Here is a 7,437-nt window from a genome sequence, read left to right on the forward strand (position 1 = left end):
CACTCGGTAGGATTTTTTCAAACTTAGGCGAGTGCCGGACTGCAGCTAAGTCTCCAAGTGAGAGAACTTAGGCGAGTACTGGACTGCAGCTAAGCCCCCGAGTGGGAGGATTGCTCTCCACTCGGTAGGATTTTTTCAAACTTAGGCGAGTGCCGGACTGCAGCTAAGTTTCCAAGTGGGAGAACTTAGGCGAGTCCTGGACTGCAGCTAAGCCCCCGAGTGGGAGGATTACTCTCCGCTCGGTAGGATTTTTTCAAACATAGGCGAAACGGATTCACAGCTAAGCCCCCGAGTGGGAGGATTGCTCTCCGCTCGGTATGATTTTTTCAAACTTAGGCGAAACGGATTCGCAACTAAGCCCCCGAGTGGGAGGCTGGCTCGCCACCCAGTAGGAAACTATTTTTACAAACTTAGGCGAAGCGGATTCGCAGCTAAGCCACCCACTGGGGGATTTCTTACGCAAACAAAAACAATAATAATCACTGGGAAAATTATAATGCTCTTGTCTTTGATAAATAAACTACATGAGTTTTTCTTATTACATCTCATCCGGGTGAGAATTTAAGTATAAAAGGGGCGGAGTAGCTCCGCATTCCAGGCTCGTGGCTCATCAATCTGGCGATCGACATTGTAGAGGTGGTATGCTCCATTGTGGAGGACTCTGGTGACTATGAAGGGGCCTTCCCAAGTAGGAGCGAGCTTGTGTGGTTTCTGCTGATCCACTCGGAGGACTAAGTCTCCTTCTTGGAAGGCTCGACTCTTCACATTTCTGGCATGGAATCGACGCAAGTCTTGCTGATAGATGGTCGATCGAATCAAGGCCATTTCTCTTTCTTCTTCTAGGAGGTCGACTGCGTCCTGCTGGGCTTGTTCTGCTTCATCTTCTGAGTAGAGCTCGACTCTGGGAGCATTGTGAAGCAGGTCACTCGGTAAGACTGCCTCGGCTCCGTAGACCAGAAAGAATGGGGTTCTTCCGGTCAATCAATTCGGGGTTGTCCTCAATCTCCAAAGGACCGATGGAAGCTCGTCGACCCATGCACCTGCTGCGTGCTTGAGATCGCGCATCAATCGGGGTTTCAGTCCTTTGAGAATTAGGCCGTTTGCCCTTTCTGCTTGCCCATTCGACTGGGGGTGAGCTACCGAAGCATAGTCGACCCGAGTGCCCTGGGAGGCGCAAAAGGCCCTGAATTTGTCGGAATCAAAGTTTGACCCGTTGTCGGTGATGATGCTGTGTGGAACTCTATATCTGAATATCAACTCTCTGATGAAACTGATAGCGGTGCAAGTATCAAGATTCTTGATAGGCTTGGCTTCAATCCATTTGGTGAACTTGTCGACCGCTACCAGCACATGAGTGAAGCCGCTCCGGCCTGTTCTCAGTGGTCCAACCATGTCCAGCCCCCAAACAGCGAAAGGCCAGACGAGTGGAATGGTTTTCAGGGCTGACGCGGGCTTGTGCGGCATATTGGAGTAATACTGACATCCTTCACATTTGTCGACTATCTCTTTTGCCATCTCATTGGCTCTTGGCCAGTAGAACCCCGCTCGGTATGCTTTAGCCACAATGGTCCGAGAGGACGCATGATGACCACAGGTCCCCGAGTGGATATCGTTAAGGATCATCTGACCTTCTTCTGGTGTAATACACTTCTGGCCGACCCCAGTCGCGCTTTCTCTATATAACTGTCCCTTTATGACTGTAAAGGCCTTGGATCGACGGATGATCTGTCGAGCCTCTTCTTCGTCTTCTAGGAGTTCTTTCCTTAGGATGTACGCGATGTACAGTTCTGTCCAGACGGGAGTGATAACCAAGACTTCCATGATCAGGCCGACCACAGCTGGAACTTCAACTTCAGTCGGATCCATGGCGCTTTTTGGTTGCGGGGTCTCTTCAGTGAAGGGATCCTCCTGGACTGATGGTGTGTGGATGTGTTCCAAAAACACATTGCTGGGAATGGCTTCTCTTTTGGAACCTATTTTTGCCAGATCATCAGCTGCTTGATTTTTCAGTCAGGGTATGTGATGAAGCTCTAACCCCTCGAATTTCTTCTCCAGCTTTCTCACTGCATTGCAATAACCAGTCATGGCTGGACTTCTGACGTCCCATTCCTTCATCACTTGATTAACCACCAAATCTGAGTCGCCATAGACCATGAGGCGACGGACGCCGAGCGAAATGGCCATGCGCAACCCATATAAAAGTGCTTCGTATTCTGCCTCGTTGTTAGAGGAATCAAAGTGGATTTGAAGAACATATCTGAGTTTATCTCCTCTGGGGGAGACCAACACCACTCCGGCGCCGGAACCATTTAGCATCTTGGAACCGTCAAAGAACATGGTCCAATGCTCCGAGTGAACCTGAGTCGGCAGTTGCTGTTCAATCCACTCGGCGATGAAATCCGTGATTGCCTGGGACTTGATAGCTTTCTTTGCCTCAAACTTGATATCTAGAGGAAGGAGTTCAATCGCCCATTTTGCCACTCGACTAGTTGCGCCCCTGTTATGCAAGATCTCTGACAACGGAGCGTCGCTGACGACTGTAATGGAATGATCAGAGAAGTAGTGGGCAACTTTCTTTGCGGTCATATAAATCCCATATACGAGCTTCTGATAATGAGGATATCTTTGCTTTGATGGGGTTAAGACTTCAGAAATATAATACACTGGGCGCTGAACTTTGAAGGTTTTCCCTTCTTCTTCCCGCTCGACCGTAAGTACCGTACTGACGACTTGTCCTATGGCTGCAATGTAAAGCAGCAATGGCTCCTTGCTGATTAGGGCAGCACGCACCGGCTGGGTGGAGAGCAGAGCTTTGAGCTCTGCGAACGCTGCGTCAGCTTCAGGAGTCCACTCGAACTTGTCAGACTTCTTCATCAATCGGTAAAGAGGCAATGCGTTTTCACCGAGAAGAGATATAAATCGACTTAGGGCGGCCAAGCAACCAGTAAGCTTCTGAACATCGTGCACTCGCACAGGACTTTTCATTCGGAGTATAGTATCGACTTTTTCTGGATTGGCGTCGATTCCCTGTTCGGAAATGAGAAAACCGAGCAACTTTCCGCCGGGAACCCCGAATGTGCATTTTGATGGATTAAGCTTGATATCAAACCTTCTGAGGTTGGCAAAGGTTTCAGCAAGGTCAGTCAGCAGGTCGGAACCCTTCCGTGACTTGACCACAATATCATCCATGTACGCCTCCACATTCCGACTGATTTGGGTGAGCAAACACTTCTGAATCATCCTCATGAATGTGGCTCCGACATTCTTGAGGCCGAATGGCATGGTAACATAACAGAAGCACCCGAATGGAGTGATGAAAGCTATTTTGATCTCGTCAGGCCCATACAGACGGATCTGATGGTACCCGAAATAGGCGTCTAAAAAAGACAGTCACTCACATCCCGCAGTCGAGTCGACTATCTGGTCGATGCGGGGGAGAGGAAAATGATCTTTCGGGCAGGCCCAATTGATATGTTTAAAGTCAATGCACATGCGAAGTGACTTGTCTTTCTTGGGGACCATGACAACATTGGCGAGCCACTCGGAGTGGTAGATTTCTCGGATGAACTCCGCCGCTAAGAGCCGAGTCACCTCTTCGCCAATGGCCTTTCTCTTCTGGACGGCGGACCGTCGGAAATGTTCCTTGACAGGTTTTACTTTTGAGTCAACTCTTAGGCGGTGCTCAGCCAGCTCCCTGGGAACACCCGGCATGTCAGAGGGCTTCCATGCGAAAATGTTCCAGTTCTCACGGAGGAACTGGATGAGCGCTTCTTCCTATTTGGAGTCGAGTGTTGTCGAAATATGAGTTGGAGCAGCGCTGGGGTCGTCGGGTGGATGTGAGCTGTCTTCGTATCGCTAGTCGACTGAAAAGCTGACTCTATAGCGGCCTTCTTGGCTCGCAACAAATCACTCGGGTCTGCAGTCTTCTGGTATTCCTGCAACTCCACCACTGCCATCTGAGCATCGGCGATCTTCGAACCTTTCTGAAAACATTCTTCCGCTTTCTTCCGATTGCCCGTAATAGTGATCACACCTTTGGGGCCAGGCATCTTCAATTTGAGATACACATAACACGGTCGGGCCATGAAGCGTGCATAAGCCGGCCTACCCAAAATAGCGTGGTAGGCACTCTGGAAGTCTACAACTTCAAATGTCAACTTCTCTTTGCGGTAATTCTTGGAATCACCAAAAACCACATCAAGAGCAATCTGGCCGAGTGATTCAGCCTTCTTCCCAAGAATGACCCCATGGAAACTCATGTTGCTGGCACTGAGTCTGGACATCGGAATGCCCATCCCTTTCAATGTCTCAGCGTACAATATGTTCAAACCACTGCCACCATCCATCAGGACTTTGGTCAGTCGAGTGTCTTCAACAACTGGGTCGACCACCAAGGCTTGCCTCCCAGGGGTGGCGATGTGCGTTGGGTGGTCGGACTGGTCGAATGTTATGGTAGTCTGAGACCATTTCAGGTAACTAGGTGTCACCGGAGCGACCATATTCACCTCTCGGTTAATAACTTTCAGTCGACTTTTGCTTTCAACATCGGCAAAAATCATCAGAGTGGAATTGACCTGAGGGTATCCGTCGTCACTGTCTTCTTTGTCACCGACCTTGTCCGACTCCTTTTCCTTACCTTTGGGCTGCTTGCCCTGGAACTGCTGGATCAAGAGTCGACACTATCGAGTGGTATGTTTCGGGTAACTGAAATTACCCTCTTCATCTTTCTTCGTGTGGACGAGACATGGCAAGTCCAACACATCATTTCCGTCCTAGTCTTTAACCTTTTTGGGGTTCCAAGGCCCTTTAGGTTTCCCTTTAAACTTTCCTTGGGTTAAAGCCAAGGCTTCCCCGGGAGCCGCTGGCTCGGCTTTCCGCTTCTGTTTCCGATTGGAATTTCCTCCGGTTTCTTGGGCAACCGACTTGAGCTTGCCACTCCTGAGTCGATCCTCTTCTTCACCATTAGCGTACTTGGTGGCAATCTCCATCATCCGATTCAGGGACATATCTTCGGTTCGACCAAATTTCAAATTCAGTTCTCTGTACTTGACGCCTTCCTTGAAGGCACAAACTGCTTGGTGGTCAGGCACATTCTCCACCGAGTGATGTAACGTGATCCACCTCTGGATGTAATCCCTCAATGTTTCATTCGGCTTCTGCACGCAAGACCGCAATTCCGTCAGCCCTGCAGGTCGCTTGCATGTGCCTTCAAATGTGGTGACGAACACTCGGGAGAGATCTTCCCAAGTGTAAATGCTGCTAGGTGCTAACTGGTTCAGCCACGCTCTGGCCGAGCCCTCCAACATGAGAGGCAGGTGCTTCATGGCCACTTCATCATTGCTGCCGCCAATCTGGACGGCCACTCGGTAGTCCTCAAGCCAAGTATCGGGCTTGGACTCGCCGGTGAACTTACTGACTCCAGTCGCCAACCTGAAGTTGGGAGGAATCACAGCGGCCCCGATGGCTCTACTAAAGCACTCTGGCCCCGAAACATGTACTTTGTTGCTGGTAGGTGCATCTCTGTTGTGACCTTCTCGGTGAGCCCTGTTCCTGTCGACCAAACCCTGGACGAGAATGGATCTCGCGTCAAAGCCTGGCCCTCTGGGGTCGACTGGAATCCTTTGCCCACCACTATGAGGGCGCCTGTCATCCTGCTGGCGAGGCACATACGACCCGCTCCTCGGGGGAGGCGTGGGCACTCGACGTCGACCGTCACGATCGACTCGGTGATCATACTGCTCATGGTTCCCATACTGGTCATGCCGGTCTCCACGTCCCTCACGCCTCGGGGGTGATCTCGGGCTGTGAGCCGACTGGACTGTGTCTGCGGCAACGGATCTGCTGTGAATCCTGTTCCGCGATTGAGAAACAGCGTAATTCTGATCTCCTGCTGCCCGGAGTAACGCTCTGATCTGCAGCAAGCCTCTGCAAGCCTCCGACTGGGAAGGCTGAATCGACTCTGCTATACGGGCCGCAGCTGCTAAATTCTGAATCGGAGTTCGATATACCTGCACGGGCGGGAAGAGCTGACGTCGATTGGATTCAGGAACCCGTTATCGCGCACGCTCATCGAGTGCTCGCTGGAGGTTCTCCAGTCGGGTGCGCTCGGCCAAGTTTGCCAGGCGCGCGTCCTCCAAGGCGCGAGCCTCGGGGGTTTCTCCAACGATAGGAGTGTGCAGTGCATCCATGTTCCAGCGGCGAAGTTCTTCTCTCTGCAGCGACGTGAGAGGCTCGGGAAGATACTCCTCATGGAGACGCGATGGGTCGCCTCCACTCGCGCCTCCGTCGGTGCGGGGAAATCCGGGAGGACTGGGTGGTCCATCGACCATCAGAACCTCCGCCGCCGGATCGCTGCTGTCGCACTCGGATGCGGTCTCTGCAGAGCCAGTCGACAGGTTGAACAGGCCGTAGAGGGATTCGTCGGGCTTGATCGCCGCGACTTGGGGGGTGGCCAACTGATGTGCCACCGCGTGCCTCACCCACCGCTGAAGTCTCGACCGACCGGAGCGCTTGCGCTAGCGGGAAATGGGGAGGGAGGACAACACAAGAGCCGACCGGTAGGGGGTCGACGGTTGCCGCAGGAGAACGCCGCGGACGCACGCGCTAAAGTGCGTTGCCCCGCGAGCAGGGAGTGCGTCCACGTCGAGCGGAGCCTCCTGGAGCCAAGCAGAGTCGTTGACGATGAACGTGAGCGCGCCGAGACGGATCTCGCGGCCCTCCACCGAAACTCCGCCGAAAACCATGATGATTCGGGTCGAAAAAGGTCGCAACTCCCCCAACAAACGCTAAAACACCCGCCCCACGGTGGGCGCCAACTGTCGTGGTTCTAAGTCTGACAGTAGTGTAGGGGGGTAAGTATGGAGAGGCAAGATCTTAGCTATGGAGAAGTTGTAAGCACGCAAGGTTTACGAGTTCAGGCCCTTCCTCGAAGGAAGTAATAGCCCTACGTCTTGGAGCCCGGAGGCGGTCGACTGGATTATGAGAGTATGAATTACAGAGGTGCAAACCCTTGTCTCGGAGGAGGGGGGTGGCTTATATAGAGTGCGCCAGGACCCCGGCCAGCCCATGTTACAAAGGGTTCAATGTACATTAAGGCAGGGCGTTACTGGTAACGCTAGTAATAAAGTGCTATGATGACCATAAAAGCTATTTAATGACCGACCGTTAGCGTGCAGAGTGACTTTAGGTCTCCTGGTCGTCGAGTGGTTGGATCTTGGTCGAGTGATTGCTTCTTGGTCGAGTGTCTTCGAGTCTGTCGAGTGGAACACCTCCAAGTCGATTGAAAGGTGATTTCTTCTAGAGATGTCCTTGGGTAGGGCAGTTAGGACAGGTCCATGACCCTACCCTAGGTACATAGCTTCATCAGAGGGCGCCGCCCCCACCCCTTGTCCAACTCGGATTGACAAGGGGGGGCACCTCCTGGCGGGCCCTCTCTCT

This window comes from Triticum dicoccoides, chromosome 5A, assembly GCF_002162155.2.
Source record: "Triticum dicoccoides isolate Atlit2015 ecotype Zavitan chromosome 5A, WEW_v2.0, whole genome shotgun sequence".
NCBI classification, from domain to species: Eukaryota; Viridiplantae; Streptophyta; class Magnoliopsida; order Poales; family Poaceae; genus Triticum; species Triticum dicoccoides.